At 38.1% G+C, this 18,078-nt stretch overlaps 1 pseudogene; it reads left to right on the forward strand.

Moving 5' to 3' along the window:
- The first annotated feature begins 1,126 nt into the window (after positions 1–1,126).
- LOC132797994 (galactosylgalactosylxylosylprotein 3-beta-glucuronosyltransferase S-like) lies at positions 1,127–16,952 on the forward strand (annotated as a pseudogene).
- Positions 16,953–18,078: the final 1,126 nt, after the last annotated feature.

Raw genomic sequence — 18,078 nt, forward strand, 5'->3', positions numbered from 1 at the left:
AAATAATTTTTTTCCTTCTTGGCCACGAGGCCTTTTTTCTTTTGATGTTCTGGGTGGATATACAGAATTTCTAGTGCGTCTGCTTCCTTTGCGATCTTGATTGAAAAAGATCTAACCTTGATAGTGCAGATCTTAACCAGCCCAAGTGAGAGCGAAATTCACCAAATGGTGAATTTACATCTGTCACTTACAACGCTGTAACTCTCCACTGTCACCCACATATCTACGTACGCCTATGCGCGCCTAACTATTTAAATTCAAATCCTAACGTATTATTTATTTTTGGGGTTATTTTAAGTTTTAAATTTTATTGTTGTTTTTTATGTATGTATGTACTGTATGGGTCCATTACAAAACCAGATAATCTAACGAGTCTACGAGGCACGATTAGATGGAATTAGCTGCGTAAATCCTTGGCGTGATATGTGCCGATTTCTTTGCCTTGCAATGTTTCCAAGATATAGTATGCAGTACCTACTTTCTTCTTTATTCGACACTTGGTAAACTGCGAACCTAACTTTTGTTGAAATTGTTCGAGAAATTGCTCAAATAAAAGTTTCTTTTAAACACCTCTTGGCCTTCTTTAAAAGCAACTGGCTTTGCTCGCAAATTGTATTGCGTAGCGTTACTTTCATAAGCAGCACGACTATTTTGTTTAATATCCTCTCGCAACAATTGTATCTGATCCCTTGGATTCAGCAGGGGTGACTCTTCTAATACAGATAATTTTTTCAGTAACTTGTAATCACCAGCATGGTTGATCATATTAAATCCGAATAAAGCTTTATACGGCGAACAGCCAATCGCTTGATGTAAAGAGGATCGTAGAGCTGAAGAAATATGGGTCAAGTTTGTATCCCACTCTGTCTGATCAGTTCGAAGATACGAACGAACAGCTGCTAGCAAAGAGCGATTAACCCTCTCGGCAGCATTGCTTTGAGGCGAATATAAAGCAGTGCAAGTATGAATTATTCCAAACTTTGTTAAAAATGATTTAAATTCATTCGATTTGAATTGAGATCCATTGTCACTTACAATGATCTCAGGAACACCAAACTCTGCAAAGATTCGTTTTCCAAGAAATTCGTTAACAGCTGCTGTTGTGAATTTTTAGCGGACATAGCCAATGATATCGGCTGAAATGATCAAGGACGATGAGCAGCCCAATATGACCCTTCTTGCTTCGTGGATAAGGACCAAGTATGTCAATATATAACTTTTGAAAAGGCCTACACGATATACTTTGCTGACCCATTGGAGGTCGTAACGTCATATTTGGCGCTTTCGTTTCTTTGCAAACATTACATTCACGCACATATTCCCGTACTTGTTTAGATAGCCCTGGCCAATACAAGTGTCTTCGCAATCGTTCAATAGTTTTCTGCATTCCACCGCAATCATGTGCTTGCCGAATAGCTGCAACTCGTAGTGACTCCGGCACCCATAACTTCCAAACATCCATATCTTGAACTGCGTTTCCCGATGGGTGTTCGGTGCGAATGTAGACATATTTATCTACAGCCTTCAAATCAGGGAATTTCTCAGTATTCGCGTCCACTAAGTCTTTGAGTTCTACGTACTCAGCCTCAAGAAATGCTGGAGAATCTAAATCAATTTCTGGACCTATCCATTCGACGCTATCAATCTCTGCTTCACTAATTCTTGACAATGCATCTGGAACAACGTGATCCTTGCCTTTCGATGCGAAATGGTAAACTTAAACGCTTGTAAACGAAGTATCCATCTAGCCAATCTGCCAGATACATTCTGCTGTCGCATTAGCCATAAGAGACTCGAATGATCCGTCACTACTTCGAATGGTTGTAGTTCGAGATAGCATCTAAATTTTTCAACGGTTAAAATTACTGCAAGACACTCTCTTTCTGTAACGCTGTAATTTCTTTGAGCTTTCGACAATTTTTGACATAAATGCCAGTGGCCGTTCCTCTCCTGTATCTGACAGTTGCACTAATACAGCACCAATACCATGATCGCTGGCATCGCAGTGTAGGAAAAATTTTCGAGAAAAATCTGCATTTTGCAGCACTGGAGCGGTAGTTAACAATGTCTTTAACTTATTCATTGCTTCCTGGGCTTCTAACGACCATTTAAAGCATTTTTGTTTTCAACACTTCGGTAATGGGACACGAAATTTCAGCAAAATCTTTAATGAATCTTCGGTACCAACCACAAACTCGAGGAAACCTCGAACTTGCTTCAAGTTCTTGGGAGTAGGCCAGTTTAGTACACAAGAACAGTGAAAGCAGTCAACGGTTTCGCTTCTTCGGTAAGCTCTATCTGCCAATATGCATCTTTGAGATCTAGCTTAGAAATCAAATTAGCCTTTGGAAGTCGAGCGAAGATACCTTCAATGCTTTGCAACGGATAAGCATCCTTTCGGGTGGCCTCATTTAGCTTTCGAGCATCCAAGCATAATCGAACCTTGTTCCGCTTTACAACCATGCGCATTGAGAGCTCCAAGCACTTTGCGATGGTTCAATTACCCCAAGCTGAAGCATGCGATCAATTTCTACGAACATCAACTTTTCAACTGCAGGACTCACTGGATAGTGACGCTGCTTCACTGGCTTACTATCACCAATTTCAATGTTATGTTTAATCAACGCCGTTCGACCCAATCCCTGTCTTTCAAAATTTGGAAATAACTCCTTTACTGCCTCCAATTGCTGTCGTTCTTGCATGGATAATGGATATGTATCATCAGCTTGATCCTGTTCTATCTCTTCCGACAAAATTGAGCTAATTACTCCTGGTGCGAGCTCAAATTCTCGCCAGAAATCTATTCCTAGTATTAATTTCTGAGCTATCGATGGAATAATGTAAAGATCTATCTGTCTTTCCTTGTCTTTTATATTTCATTTGTACTTTCAAATTCCATACACCTGGTGCACTTTAGCATCAGCTGTTCGAACTTGCGACTTTATTGGCTTAAAATTGGGATGATTTGAAAAATCCAACGCAGCCAAAGAATCACCAAGACAACTGATGTTTGCTCCAGTATCAAGCAAGCCAAGTTCGGAAAACTCTAAGAAAGAAACACTTGCATAACTACGACGGTCAATATTATTCTGAAAAATGGTTGACACCATCATAGCTTTCTTGCTTTTAAGAACCTTAAAATATTTTCGTTGACGAATAGTGTTTCGACGACTCTTCCTCCCCTGTCCAGCAAAAATTCTCTCTAGCTATATAATAATCTCTTAATCTCTCATTATAAGGCTTAAAACTATTTTGTATTTCAGAACGAGTTAATGGATCTGTTTTTCGCTCTAAAATTCTAACCGTATTACTTTCTATATTCAACTTATCTCCTATTTCTGGGACATCCTTCCTGCATTGGATGCCCCCCTTTGCCGGTTTTCCTGCTTTTGTTTGCAGTTCTGGCAATTTGGCTTATATACTTGCGGAGCCCCGCATCCATAACAAAAAACTCTTCTTTCAGCCAAACAATTCTCCCAAATGTGGCCAGCAATATCGCAATTCCAGCATACTACTGGTATTTTATGTTGTATGGCTGCTATCTGAACCTGTTTGTCACTCTCAGGATCTTCTTCGGGTTGCTCGTCATCCAGGGCGTATACTCGATATGCACTAGCTTTGACTTGCGGCTGACGTGCTCTACCTATATCCTGCAGAAAATGTTCACGTTTATGTACCAAACGACGAAGCTCGGAAATCGAAGAGATATCTTCAAACAGAAGTCTTTCTTCATGTCAATCTGTAAGTTTCCCTGAATCATCTCTACCAGTTCGTCTTCTGCAAAACTAACAGATAATCTGTCCATCAGTTTGCAAACACTTTCATAAAACGCGTCGAAGGATTCACCTGGCTTTTGTTTACGTGATCGAATCTGTTCCCGTAATTCAGTTACTGATCTGCTCTCGCGATATTGATTTCTGAACGCTATGCAAAATTCTCGCCAGTTGAAAGTTTGGACACTCTTATGGTATCTCCAAAACCAACTATTTGCCTTTCCTATCAACAGCTGATGGATATTTCGACTTATTATTTCCAAGTCACCCTCAAAATGCTCGCGCGTTAGGATTTGTACTCTGTATAACAATTCCTCAACAGATAATCCTTCTGCGGTACCATCAAATCGGACACCCCATTTCTGTAGAATGTCTGAGATTCTATGTGGCCCTAAATTCTGGATAAGATTAGTGGATCGGCTACTTCGTGGAGTAATCGGCGTTTCACGATGAGCTACGTGGCCATTTGGAGCACCTAGACTTCCCGAACCTGACATAGAGGACAAAACGCGAGTAACCGTTTCTCGGACAATGGACTCTACATCTATCTGAAAATTGGGTGGCGCTTGAGAATGAGTTGATCTTCGTTGTCTTGTTGGACGACCTCTTCTAGCGGGTGCATTCGGATTCCGATTTGCCTGTAATCTCACATTCGCTGGAGTACTACCAGGCGGAGGACAAATATCGTGAGATGGAGCGTCAATAGGGATCAGCGCTTCGGCTCCTTTTGGTGCCTGTGAATTCAAAGATTCCAACTGATGTGCTAACGATCGAGTAACCGGGCGATATCCAGTTGCAACAACTCGTTGCGTTGGATTTGCATCGTCACTTTTGGAGTTTGGAGTTTGCCAACAACTACTCTCCATTCTTTTGGTTGAACTGCTACTAAGCAGCTGGGACACTCTCTATGGACTTGCACTCGCGTTTCCAAATAACTTTTATGGAATACGTGGTGACAATTTGTAACAACACAAGTTGTGTATTCAACATGATTTCCCGCAAATAATACAGATATTTGCAGCCGTACTATCATGTTGCTGATTCCGGTTGGCATGTTTTTATTTTAAATAGTTATTTCTGATGACTTTCTTTTGGGAGACATAAGTAAGGGTAAATATATTGGCTTTCACTACTTATTCTTGTAACATATCTATCTTGTTAATGGGCTATTTCAACTACCAAAGGCTTCCTTTTCAAATGAACAACAACATCAAACTCGGCCAAAAGGACTTTTACGGACAATGAGACACACTTGCATCTAAAAACATTGTATTCCAGTAAAATACCTTTACAGCGAATCTTACGTAATTGTTCACAGAGAAAACCCTTGCTCATGAAAAGGCTATATAATTCGTATTGCTACACAAACTGAATAAATAAATTCAACCATTCTCTTGGTCGATGTATTCAAATGCTCAAATACTGAGTTCCAAAGAGTAAGCAAAATTTAAATTCACCTTGAATGCAATTATAAAGCACAAATTCAATCGAAGACAAAGAGCTTATTAATTAATTTCAATTGTACGTGACCAATAAAATTCGATAAGTTAATGAAGAATTGAAACAAAAACTGAAACAATTTTTTTCCAATTCTCCACAACCTATGAAATCTTATTATAGTTCTTTGGTCAAGCTATCATCTGTATCACAAAAAAAAATTTTATGAAACGGAAAGAGGAAAAAGAATTTGCTACGGTCGAGTTCAATCAGCATGTGCTAATACAGAATCGAATTCCAGTAGATTTCCAAATCCTTCAAGCTTCGTACAACTGCTATTAATCTGGGACCAGTGCTAATACTAGCAAATTAATGCCATAATAGCACCTGCCCCACGTGTTGGGCGACAAAATTCCTGTAACAACTGTCCCACCGTTGTTGGGCCAAATTCCAATTTCTTGTAATATCAGCCCCTTGTTGGGTGCCAGAATTACTTGCAGTACGCCGCGCCGCCACACTGCTTTTTCCTACTTGCGTGTGCGGCTCCTTGATCATCATCACCAGCCGAGCGGGACCCTTTGAACCCTTAGCTCTTCCGGGATGTGGGGGGGTTGTTGCTGTCACTGATGATCGCTATGCTTGCGGTGAATTATTATAGAGTCCCTCATCAAATATGCATGGAACGATCCTCATGCGAATACAATAAAAGGCATACATGCCTAAAACAAAACCAAGGAAACTATGGCCAATTAAACAAACTAATTTGAAACTGAAAAGAAAACTCACAAGAAAAGTAGTGTACCTAAATGGAGAGGACGAAGGTGTTGATGTCCCTCTCCTTGTTCGCTACCCACCCAGCCATAGTCTTCTAATGTATTTTTAAGTGAAGACCCCAAACGCAGCTTTTATTTACCCCTTCTTATGCTCCCATGTCATCAGAAAAGAAAACTTAGTATTTCATCATCATTATAAAATTTAATTATTCAAGCAGAAATAAACGGAAATGTAGTATATTCATAATAATGAATAGTTATTTTAACAAAATGTATCCATTTGCCAAATAAACTAGGTTATAACTTAATATTATGCGAGAATGTGTACAAGTATATCGTATAAGTATGAGTGGCCGTAAATATGGATAAGAAAATCATTCAAGAATTTTTAATTTTTGATGTGTTTGGGCTACTGCATGCGAAATAGTATCTAAAATTTTATACATTTTATACTATTTTATTTTAGTTGTAATTAATTGTTCATTTCATTTTCATATTTCATGTTTCATGTTTTAGGTTTTTGCTCTCAGCAACGAGGTTTTAGCACAATTGAATTTGGTGAGAGCAGTAGGTTTTAGAACAACTTCATTTGGTAGCGCAAGTAAGTATGTATGAGAGCAAGTAGGTTTTAGAACAACTTCATTTGGTAGCGCAAGTAAGTCTGTATGAGAGCAAGTAGGTTTTAGAACAACTTCATTCGTACAGTTTTGTATTATTTTATTTCACTGAGCAGTTTAATATTATTGTGTGGTTTTATTTTTTAATGTTCACTGACTGTTATATATTTTGTATTTGTTTTTTGTCATTTAAATACTATTGCAGAATACACTTGACAAAACATTTATTCTTATTTCCTTTCTCCGCGCCTGAAAAAAGAAATCGCAATAGCGATACATGGCAATAAAATACGAATGTTAATGAAAAGGCAATCAGTTAACTCATTTCTGCTTTTTCTTTATTTTCGTCTTTATTATTCTGGACTATGCAGATGAGTTACCTGATGCACTTGTCATTGCAAATCAAGGCAAATACATAACAAGAGATAGAATAATAAATGAAAAGAAAAGTGCGCAAGCCGCCGGCAATCACAGCGTGGCTACACTGGCCAACACAAAAGTGTTACCGATGTGGTAGCTAACGCCTTGCGACTTTCCTTTCTCACTCACCCAATTTTCCTCGATGAAGGCCTTCTCGACGATGTTGGTGTTGTTGGTATTGTTTAAATTTTTGCACTTGATTGTTTTACGACACTTTGGTTTTTTACATTATTAGGCACAGAAAAAAAAAAAAAACAACAAAAATGTTCTGTCGAGTGTAGTTTTTTTAATTTTTCTTTTAATATTTTTACACACACACAATGTCTATTTCACTGCTTCAGTGCTTTTTATTCTCATCTTTTGCTCACGTTGCTCACTAACTTATTTATGCTTTTAATTACTCTTTTTTTTCACTATGCTCATATGATTTTGGGCTTTCAGTATTTAAATGATTTTAACTGATATTCAGCCGCAATGTTGTTCGATTTTTGTAAGCGATTTGCACTCGCTATGCACACACTTGCACTTCTTGTTTTTTTTTTTAATTTGTTATTTAATGATTTATTTATTTAATTTGATATTTAATTTTTCCCCGTGTCGTTGTGCTCCCTGCTGCTGCTGTCTGTCGTCGCCTTAGCCAGTTGGCTGGTAGCAAAGATTATTATTTTCTTTTGTATATATAAGTGGACACCTTGCCTAAACGGCACTTTGAAGTATTCTGCTAATACCAGCTTTTGGGGCAAAACCGGCGAGGATGGACAAAATTATTTAAGATTAAATAATTTTTTCCTTCTTGGCCACGAGGCCTTATTTCTTTTGATGTTCTGGGTGGATATACAGAATTTCTAGTGCGTCTGCTTCCTTTGCGATCTTGATTGAAAAAGATCTAACCTTGATAGTGCAGATCTTAACCAGCCCAAGTGAGAGCGAAATTCACCAAATGGTGAATTTACATCTGTCACTTACAACGCTGTAACTCTCCACTGTCACCCACATATATACGTACGCCTATGCGCGCCTAACTGTTTAAATTCAAATCCTAACGTATTATTTATTTTTTGGGGTTATTTTAAGTTTTTAAATTTTATTGTTGTTTTTATGTATGTATGTACTGTATGGGTCCATTACAGCACTTTGATGAAAATTTTCACCTTGCTCAATCTTGAACTGGGCACTTTGGGTTTCCTTTTGTCTTTTCACCGGTGGGTTAGGCCCACGGCTTGTTGAGGTGTCCCTCGAATAATTATAAGGGTTTTGGTTTTGAGCTTCTTTTAATTTTTATTAAATTCCTGATGAAGGTTTTGATCATTCTGGTTTGAATTTGATTGGTTGTTTTGTGGTTTCGAATTGGACGAATCATCTGAATGAAAATTATTTGAATAGTTTGCATAAGATCTGTTTTGATTTCTGCGACTATTATTTTCACTTTTAGGTTGATTCTGAGTCTCATAAGACTCATAAATGCCTTCTGCTTGAGCAATGGCTTTTAGCTTGCTTATTGAAGTTATATCATCCCTTGCTAAGGTCATGTATATCCTGTCTGGTAATTTCCCAGTTATTACATTTTTGGTAGTTATCTTTAATGCATTTTTATATATTATTGCTGTACTAGCATCATTATCTACTGCTAACTTATTGCTAACTATATAGGATTTTCTTTCAAGTTCTTCTACAAACTTACGTAGACTTACGTTCCAGTTGGTGTTGTATAGTCTTCGTAGTAATTCTTCGTAGGGCGTCTGCGTTTTGAATTCTTCGACGAGTGATGATCTCAATGATATCCAATTGTTGGATTGCGTTATTTGGGTTGTACGCAATGCTCCTCCATCTAGTTGTCGTTCAATAGCTCCAAAGATTACGCTACTTTGACGTACATCGGTTGTTGGGTATAAAGACAGAATAAAGTCTATTCTCTTTATGAATGCCGACAAATTTTCTGCGCCGTTGTCAAACGCTGGCACATGTTTGATTTGATTTAGGCACTGGTTTAGATGTGCTTCTGTTAGTTCGTTTGCCATTTTTGATGTTGTTATTAATTTACACACACGTGGTTCGGGTTATTAGAGTTTTATTATAACGGTTGTACTACCGTTTCGATAATTCACTCACACACGTAGATGTTCTTTTGCGGATACGTTTTGTATAGTTCACAACTAGGACGCGTTTACCCAGGACAATGTTAGAGTCCTTCTAGCGGTTCACGACTGTTCGATGATTCAGTAACTAGTACGACATATCCTACCGGCTGCGCCAATTAAATGTTCGCGGTTCACGAACAGTAAAAAATAAAAACACAAGGATTTATTTTTGTTTACTTAGTAGACTACTTTATTGTTACTTATAAGCTCGCGGGCTACGCGTCTTAGGCGAGGAAAGTGTCTTTAAAACTCACAATATGCTGAGCTTTTACTTAGTAGACTACTTTATTGTTACTTATAAGCTCTTGTATTTCAGAACGAGTTAATGGATCTGTTTTTCGCTCTAAAATTCTAACCGTATTACTTTCTATATTCAACTTATCTCCTATTTCTGGGACATCCTTCCTGCATTGATGCCCCTTTGCCGGTTTTCCTGCTTTTGTTTGCAGTTCTGGCAATTTGGCTTATATACTTGCGGAGCCCCGCATCCATAACAAAAACTCTTCTTTCAGCCAAACAATTCTCCCAAATGTGGCCAGCAATATCGCAATTCCAGCATACTACTGGTGTTTTATGTTGTATGGCTGCTATCTTAACCTGTTTGTCACTCTCAGGATCTTCTTCGGGTTGCTCGTCATCCAGGGCGTATACTGATATGCACTAGCTTTGACTTGCGGCTGACGTGCTCTACCTATATCCTGCAGAAAATGTTCACGTTTATGTACCAAACGACGGAGCTCGGAAGAGATATCTTCAAACAGAAGTCTTTCTTTCATGTCAATCTGTAAGTTTCCTGAATCATCTCTACCAGTTCGTCTTCTGCAAAACTAACAGATAATCTGTCCATCAGTTTGCAAACACTTTCATAAAACGCGTCGAAGGATTCACCTGGCTTTTGTTTACGTGATCGAATCTGTTCCCGTAATTCAGTTACTGATCTGCTCTCGCGATATTGATTTCTGAACGCTATGCAAAATTCTCGCCAGTTGAAAGTTTGGACACTCTTATGGTATCTCCAAAACCAACTATTTGCCTTTCCTATCAACAGCTGATGGATATTTCGACTTATTATTTCCAAGTCACCCTCAAAATGCTCGCGCGTTAGGATTTGTACTCTGTATAAGAATTCCTCAACAGATAATCCTTCTGCGGTACCATCAAATCGGACACCCCATTTCTGTAGAATGTCTGAGATTCTATGTGGCCCTAAATTCTGGATAAGATTAGTGGATCGGCTACTTCGTGGAGTAATCGGCGTTTCACGATGAGCTACGTGGCCATTTGGAGCACCTAGACTTCCCGAACCTGACATAGAGGACAAAACGCGAGTAACCGTTTCTCGGACAATGGACTCTACATCTATCTGAAAATTGGGTGGCGCTTGAGAATGAGTTGATCTTCGTTGTCTTGTTGGACGACCTCTTCTAGCGGGTGCATTCGGATTCCGATTTGCCTGTAATCTCACATTCGCTGGAGTACTACCAGGCGGAGGACAAATATCGTGAGATGGAGCGTCAATAGGGATCAGCGCTTCGGCTCCTTTTGGTGCCTGTGAATTCAAAGATTCCAACTGATGTGCTAACGATCGAGTAACCGGGCGATATCCAGTTGCAACCACTCGTTGCGTTGGATTTGCATCGTCACTTTGGAGTTTGGAGAATGATTGCCAACAACTACTCTCCATTCTTTTGGTTGAACTGCTACTAAGCAGCTGGGACACTCTCTATGGACTTGCACTCGCGTTTCCAAACAACTTTTATGGAATACGTGGTGACAATTTGTAACAACACAAGGCTGTGTATTCAACATGATTTCCCGCAAATAATACAGATATTTGCAGCCGTACTATCATGTTGCTGATTCCGGTTGGCATGTTTTTATTTTAAATAGTTATTTCTGATGACTTTCTTTTGGGAGACATAAGTAAGGGTAAATATATTGGCTTTCACTACTTATTCTTGTAACATATCTATCTTGTTAATGGGCTATTTCAACTACCAAAGGCTTCCTTTTCAAATGAACAACAACATCAAACTCGGCCAAAAGGACTTTTACGGACAATGAGACACACTTGCATCTAAAAACATTGTATTCTAGTAAAATACCTTTACAGCGAATCTTACGTAATTGTTCACAGAGAAAACCCTTGCTCATGAAAAGGCTATATAATTCGTATTGCTACACAAACTGAATAAATAAATTCAACCATTCTCTTGGTCGATGTATTCAAATGCTCAAATACTCGAGCTCCAAAGAGTAAGCAAAATTTAAATTCACCTTGAATGCAATTATAAAGCACAAATTCAATCGAAGACAAAGAGCTTATTAATTAATTTCAATTGTACGTGACCAATAAAATTCGATAAGTTAATGAAGAATTGAAACAAAAACTGAAACAATTTTTTTCGAATTCTCCACAACCTATGAAATCTTATTATAGTTCTTTGGTCAAGCTATCATCTGTATCACAAAAAAAAAATTTATGAAACGGAAAGAGGAAAAGAATTTGCTACGGTCGAGTTCAATCAGCATGTGCTAATACAGAATCGAATTCCAGTAGATTTCCAAATCCTTCAAGCTTCGTACAACTGCTATTAATCTGGGACCAGTGCTAATACTAGCAAATTAATGCCATAATAGCACCTGTCCCACGTGTTGGGCGACAAAATTCCTGTAACAACTGTCCCACCGTTGTTGGGCCAAATTCCAATTTCTTGTAATATCAGCCCCTTGTTGGGTGCCAGAATTACTTGCAGTATGCCGCGCCGCCACACTGCTTTTTCCTACTTGCGTGTGCGGCTCCTTGATCATCATCACCAGCCGAGCGGGACCCTTTGAACCCTTAGCTCTTCCGGGATGTGGGGTTGTTGCTGTCACTGATGATCGCTATGCTTGCGGTGAATTATTATAGAGTCCCTCATCAAATATGCATGGAACGATCCTCATGCGAATACAATAAAAGGCATACATGCCTAAAACAAAACCAAGGAAACTATGGCAATTAAACAAACTAATTTGAAACTGAAAAGAAAACTCACAAGAAAAGTAGTGTACCTAAATGGAGAGGACGAAGGTGTTGATGTCCCTCTCCTTGTTCGCTACCCACCCAGCCATAGTCTTCTAATGTATTTTTAAGTGAAGACCCCAAACGCAGCTTTTATTTACCCCTTCTTATGCTCCCATGTCATCAGAAAAGAAAACTTAGTATTTCATCATCATTATAAAATTTAATTATTCAAGCAGAAATAAACGGAAATGTAGTATATTCATAATAATGAATAGTTATTTTAACAAAATGTATCCATTTGCCAAATAAACTAGGTTATAACTTAATATTATGCGAGAATGTGTACAAGTATATCGTATAAGTATGAGTGGCCGTAAATATGGATAAGAAAATCATTCAAGAATTTTTAATTTTTAATGTGTTTGGGCTACTGCATGCGAAATAGTATCTAAAATTTTATACATTTTATACTATTTTATTTTAGTTGTAATTAATTGTTCATTTCATTTTCATATTTCATGTTTCATGTTTTAGGTTTTTGCTCTCAGCAACGAGGTTTTAGCACAATTGAATTTGGTGAGAGCAGTAGGTTTTAGAACAACTTCATTTGGTAGCGCAAGTAAGTATGTATGAGAGCAAGTAGGTTTTAGAACAACTTCATTTGGTAGCGCAAGTAAGTCTGTATGAGAGCAAGTAGGTTTTAGAACAACTTCATTCGTACAGTTTTGTATTATTTTATTTCACTGAGCAGTTTAATATTATTGTGTGGTTTTATTTTTTAATGTTCACTGACTGTTATATATTTTGTATTTGTTTTGTTGTTATTTAAATACTATTGCAAAATACACTTGACAAAACATTTATTCTTATTTCTTTTCTCCGCGCCTGAAAAAGAAATCGCAATAGCGATACATGGCAATAAAATACGAATATTAATGAAAAGGCAATCAGTTAACTCATTTCTGCTTTTTCTTTATTTTCGTCTTTATTATTCTGGACTAGGCAGATGAGTTACCTGATGCACTTGTCATTGCAAATCAAGGCAAATACATAACAAGAGATAGAATAATAAATGAAAAGAAAAGTGCGCAAGCCGCCGGCAATCACAGCGTGGCTACACTGGCCAACACAAAAGTGTTACCGATGTGGTAGCTAACGCCTTGCGACTTTCCTTTCTCACTCACCCAATTTTCCTCGATGAAGGCCTTCTCGACGATGTTGGTGTTGTTGGTTTTGTTTAAATTTTTTTTATTTTAAATTATTTTACCAATTCACGATTTGCACTTGATTGTTTTACGACACTTTGGTTTTTTTACATTATTAGGCACAGAAAAAACAACAAAAATGTTCTGTCGAGTGTAGTTTTTTTTAATTTTTCTTTTAATATTTTTACACACACACAATGTCTATTTCACTGCTTCAGTGCTTTTTATTCTCATCTTTTGCTCACGTTGCTCACTAACTTATTTATGCTTTTAATTACTCTTTTTTTTTCACTATGCTCATATGATTTTGGGCTTTCAGTATTTAAATGATTTTAACTGATATTCAGCCGCAATGTTGTTCGATTTTTGTAAGCGATTGCACTCGCTATGCACACACTTGCACTTCTTGTTTTTTTTTTTAATTTGTTATTTAATGATTTATTTATTTAATTTGATATTTAATTTTTCCCCCGTGTCGTTGTGCTCTCTGCTGCTGCTGTCGGTCGTCGCCTTAGCCAGTTGGCTGGTAGCAAAGATTATTATTTTCTTTTGTATATATAAGTGGACACCTTGCCTAAACGGCACTTTGAAGTATTCTGCTAATGCCAGCTTTTTGGGGCAAAAGCGGCGAGGATGGACAAAATTATTTAAGATTAAATAATTTTTTTTCTTCTCTTGGCCACGAGGCCTTATTTCTTTTGATGTTCTGGGTGGATATACAGAATTTCTAGTGCGTCTGCTTCCTTTGCGATCTTGATTGAAAAGATCTAACCTTGATAGTGCAGATCTTAACCAGCCCAAGTGAGAGCGAAATTCACCAAATGGTGAATTTACATCTGTCACTTACAACGCTGTAACTCTCCACTGTCACCCACATATCTACGTACGCCTATGCGCGCCTAACTATTTAAATTCAAATCCTAACGTATTATTTATTTTTGGGGTTATTTTAAGTTTTTAAATTTTATTGTTGTTTTTTATGTATGTATGTACTGTATGGGTCCATTACAGCACTTTGATGAAAATTTTCACCTTGCTCAATCTTGAACTGGGCACTTTGGGTTTCCTTTTGTCTTTTCACCGGTGGGTTAGGCCCACGGCTTGTTGAGGTGTCCCTCGAATAATTATAAGGGTTTTGGTTTTGAGCTTCTTTTAATTTTTATTAAATTCCTGATGAAGGTTTTGATCATTCTGGTTTGAATTTGATTGGTTGTTTTGTGGTTTCGAATTGGACGAATCATGAAATGAAAATTATTTGAATAGTTTGCATAAGATCTGTTTTGATTTCTGCGACTATTATTTTCACTTTTAGGTTGATTCTGAGTCTCATAAGACTTATAAATGCCTTCTGCTTGAGCAATGGCTTTTAGCTTGCTTATTGAAGTTATATCATCCCTTGCTAAGGTCATGTATATCCTGTCTGGTAATTTCCTAGTTATTACATTTTTGGTAGTTATCTTTAATGCATTTTTATATATTATTGCTGTACTAGCATCATTATCTACTGCTAACTTATTGCTAACTATATAGGATTTTCTTTCAAGTTCTTCTACAAACTTACGTAGACTTACGTTCCAGTTGGTGTTGTATAGTCTTCGTAGTAATTCTTCGTAGGGCGTCTGCGTTTTGAATTCTTCGACGAGTGATGATCTCAATGATATCCAATTGTTGGATTGCGTTATTTGGGTTGTACGCAATGCTCCTCCATCTAGTTGTCGTTCAATAGCTCCAAAGATTACGCTACTTTGACGTACATCGGTTGTTGGGTATAAAGACAGAATAAAGTCTATTCTCTTTATGAATGCCGACAAATTTTCTGCGCCGTTGTCAAACGCTGGCACATGTTTGATTTGATTTAGGCACTGGTTTAGATGTGCTTCTGTTAGTTCGTTTGCCATTTTTTGATGTTGTTATTAATTTACACACACGTGGTTCGGGTTATTAGAGTTTTATTATAACGGTTGTACTACCGTTTCGATAATTCACTCACACACGTAGATGTTCTTTTGCGGATACGTTTTGTATAGTTCACAACTAGGACGCGTTTACCCAGGACAATGTTAGAGTCCTTCTAGCGGTTCACGACTGTTCGATGATTCAGTAACTAGTACGACATATCCTACCGGCTGCGCCAATTAAATGTTCGCGGTTCACGAACAGTAAAAAATAAAAACACAAGGATTTATTTTTTGTTTACTTAGTAGACTACTTTATTGTTACTTATAAGCTCGCGGGCTACGCGTCTTAGGCGAGGAAAGTGTCTTTTAAAACTCACAATATGCTGAGCTTTTACTTAGTAGACTACTTTATTGTTACTTATAAGCTCGCGGGCTACGCGTCTTAGGCGAGGAAATTGTCTTTAAAACTCACAATATGCTGAGCTTTAACATGAAAGTTCTTATTACGACTTAAAGCTAACATGTGATGTTTGGTGTTTGTGTTAGTGCATTAATGCTGAGTCCTCAAGTTGCAAATGAAAAATTTGCATGGACTTTGGATTTTTGGAAGTGGCACGATCGTTAATGTAATAGGATCTTTTTGTTTGTGACAGTTGGTGCCGTCGCGACAAGTGTTTATGTTTATGATATGACTTGTGGGAAAGAATTTGGAAGATAGGGGAATAATTATGAGTATTTGTCACGTACGAGAAATTATTTTGGAGATGGTTATATTACTATATATATCCTTATATTATATGTATATGTATGTGTAAGTATCTATACAGTTTAAAAGAGTTCGCTTATATTTTCCGATTTGGCCGCGGTTGTGTACTTTGCTATTTCTTTTTCTGACGTTTCGCGTTTTGTCTGTTTTTAACACACTCCTGTGTATGCAATCTCTCTTCATGTTGTTATATTCAAAATAACAAGAGAGTTGCTCTTCTAATAGCAAACGCGCGTAGATCCATATATATACATACATATATGGATATATTGCTTAATCGTTTTGGCATAGCGTTTACGCATTTATCCAGTCCCATGCCCCATAAGTTTCGGAGTACTAAGCCAGCGCCTAGGGAGTTGCAAATCGCCGTGCAGCACTGCAATGGATACGACAGCACAACCTCACGAATGGTGTGCTTTATTTTGGAGACGATGACAATACATACGATCTGAGACTGTTCTCGGAAATCCGGCGTACCGGTAGTACGCCGTCAGTGGACCTGTAGTGCGTGATGGTAAAGTTGTGGCCTTTTGGACTCTTTGGTAGCTGGTCGTCGATGGCCCGTTGATATGGCAGGTTTTCTGTTAACCTGGCTTATATGTCATTATATCCCAATGTAAATATGCCCTACAAGCCAGGGTACGAGTAGCATTTGTTCTTGCGCAGCATTGGACTGCACATTGATCAGATTGAGCCAAGGGGAATGAATTGCACCGAGGTACTTGTCTGGCATACTCAGACCAAAAGTAAAAAGGCGCCAATAGTTCGCCTGGACAAAAATTCCTGGATGGACGATCCAATTTAGGTGCACTCTTTCGGTCGCTTAAGGCGATGGGCGTGGCCAGCGTCTCAGATACTGAGGGTCCTCTTGCAACCATCAGGAAAAATGGAAAGGGAAGGCACATTCATATTTCCTAAGCTGAGTTATAATCTTTTAACTGAAAGTCTAAGAATACTCATTGACATGAATAACTTTTATTTTTGTCCAATGTAATATTGTTAGCAAATTAACTTTATATCCCAAGTTTTAAAGACATTGTGAAGTTTGCTTTCGTTTAACGTTATTATAAAATTATTTGTAGTTTAAACCTGCCTACCCAGGTTCTCATATTTTATATTCAAGCAGATAAACAAAATTTAGCAATATTGTTAATTAGTTTTAGTTACATGTATATCTTCAAATGTTTGTAATGTGATAAGCACGCATAATTTCTATCAATAAATTACCTAAAAACTATACATAAATATATACATACATATACATACGACATATATACATCCACATATAGCACACATGCACACGTACATTTCCATACACGACACTTACACACATATACACTCCCGTATATGTTCCGTATTTATTGATATTATATACTCAATCCAGTGTTACACACATGCAATATATATATAATATCATATCCATCTCCTTATCTATCTACGTATCTACGTATATAAAAGCAGCAATCATACCGAGTAATAAAGATTCACGCTGCTGTTTGTGTTTTACTTAAACAATTTTGTTTTTCCAACAGCAATTTTTTCCTCCTCGTCTGTTTTCTTGTGTCGGCTTTGCTCACTATCCTGTGTCAGCCGAAGTTCCTCTCCATTTTTGTGCTTGCTTTCGGCTGTACGCTTTATCGTGAGTCTTTGTTGAGAAAGACTCTAAAGTGACTGCCGAAGCATAGTATGTCCAAGAGCCAAAAGAGCGAAAAGGACTCAAAACACTCGTTAAAGCTTCCGACCACAGCTCGTCGCCTGTCGTCCGCTTCGCCCGCTCCTTCGGGGTCCAAATCCGCCACCCCTGCCGCTCAACTCCGAGTAAAGTCGATCGTCCGTTGCCGTCTGCTTCTGCAAAGACTCCGCCGTTGCGTACATCTTCGACTGCTCCACGTAGTCAGGCAACTACCCGTTCCGTCCAAGCTAAACTTAGCGAAACCCGTGCGATGGCTCTCAGCAACTTCGTCAGTGTCTCCGACAGACTGGTGCACATTGAGAGTCGGGTCAGAGGGCCTGCAGCCGAAGACGACAATGTACACACGTACGA

Source organism: Drosophila nasuta, unplaced genomic scaffold (genome assembly GCF_023558535.2).
Source record: "Drosophila nasuta strain 15112-1781.00 unplaced genomic scaffold, ASM2355853v1 ctg51_pilon, whole genome shotgun sequence".
Taxonomy (NCBI): Eukaryota; Metazoa; Arthropoda; class Insecta; order Diptera; family Drosophilidae; genus Drosophila; species Drosophila nasuta.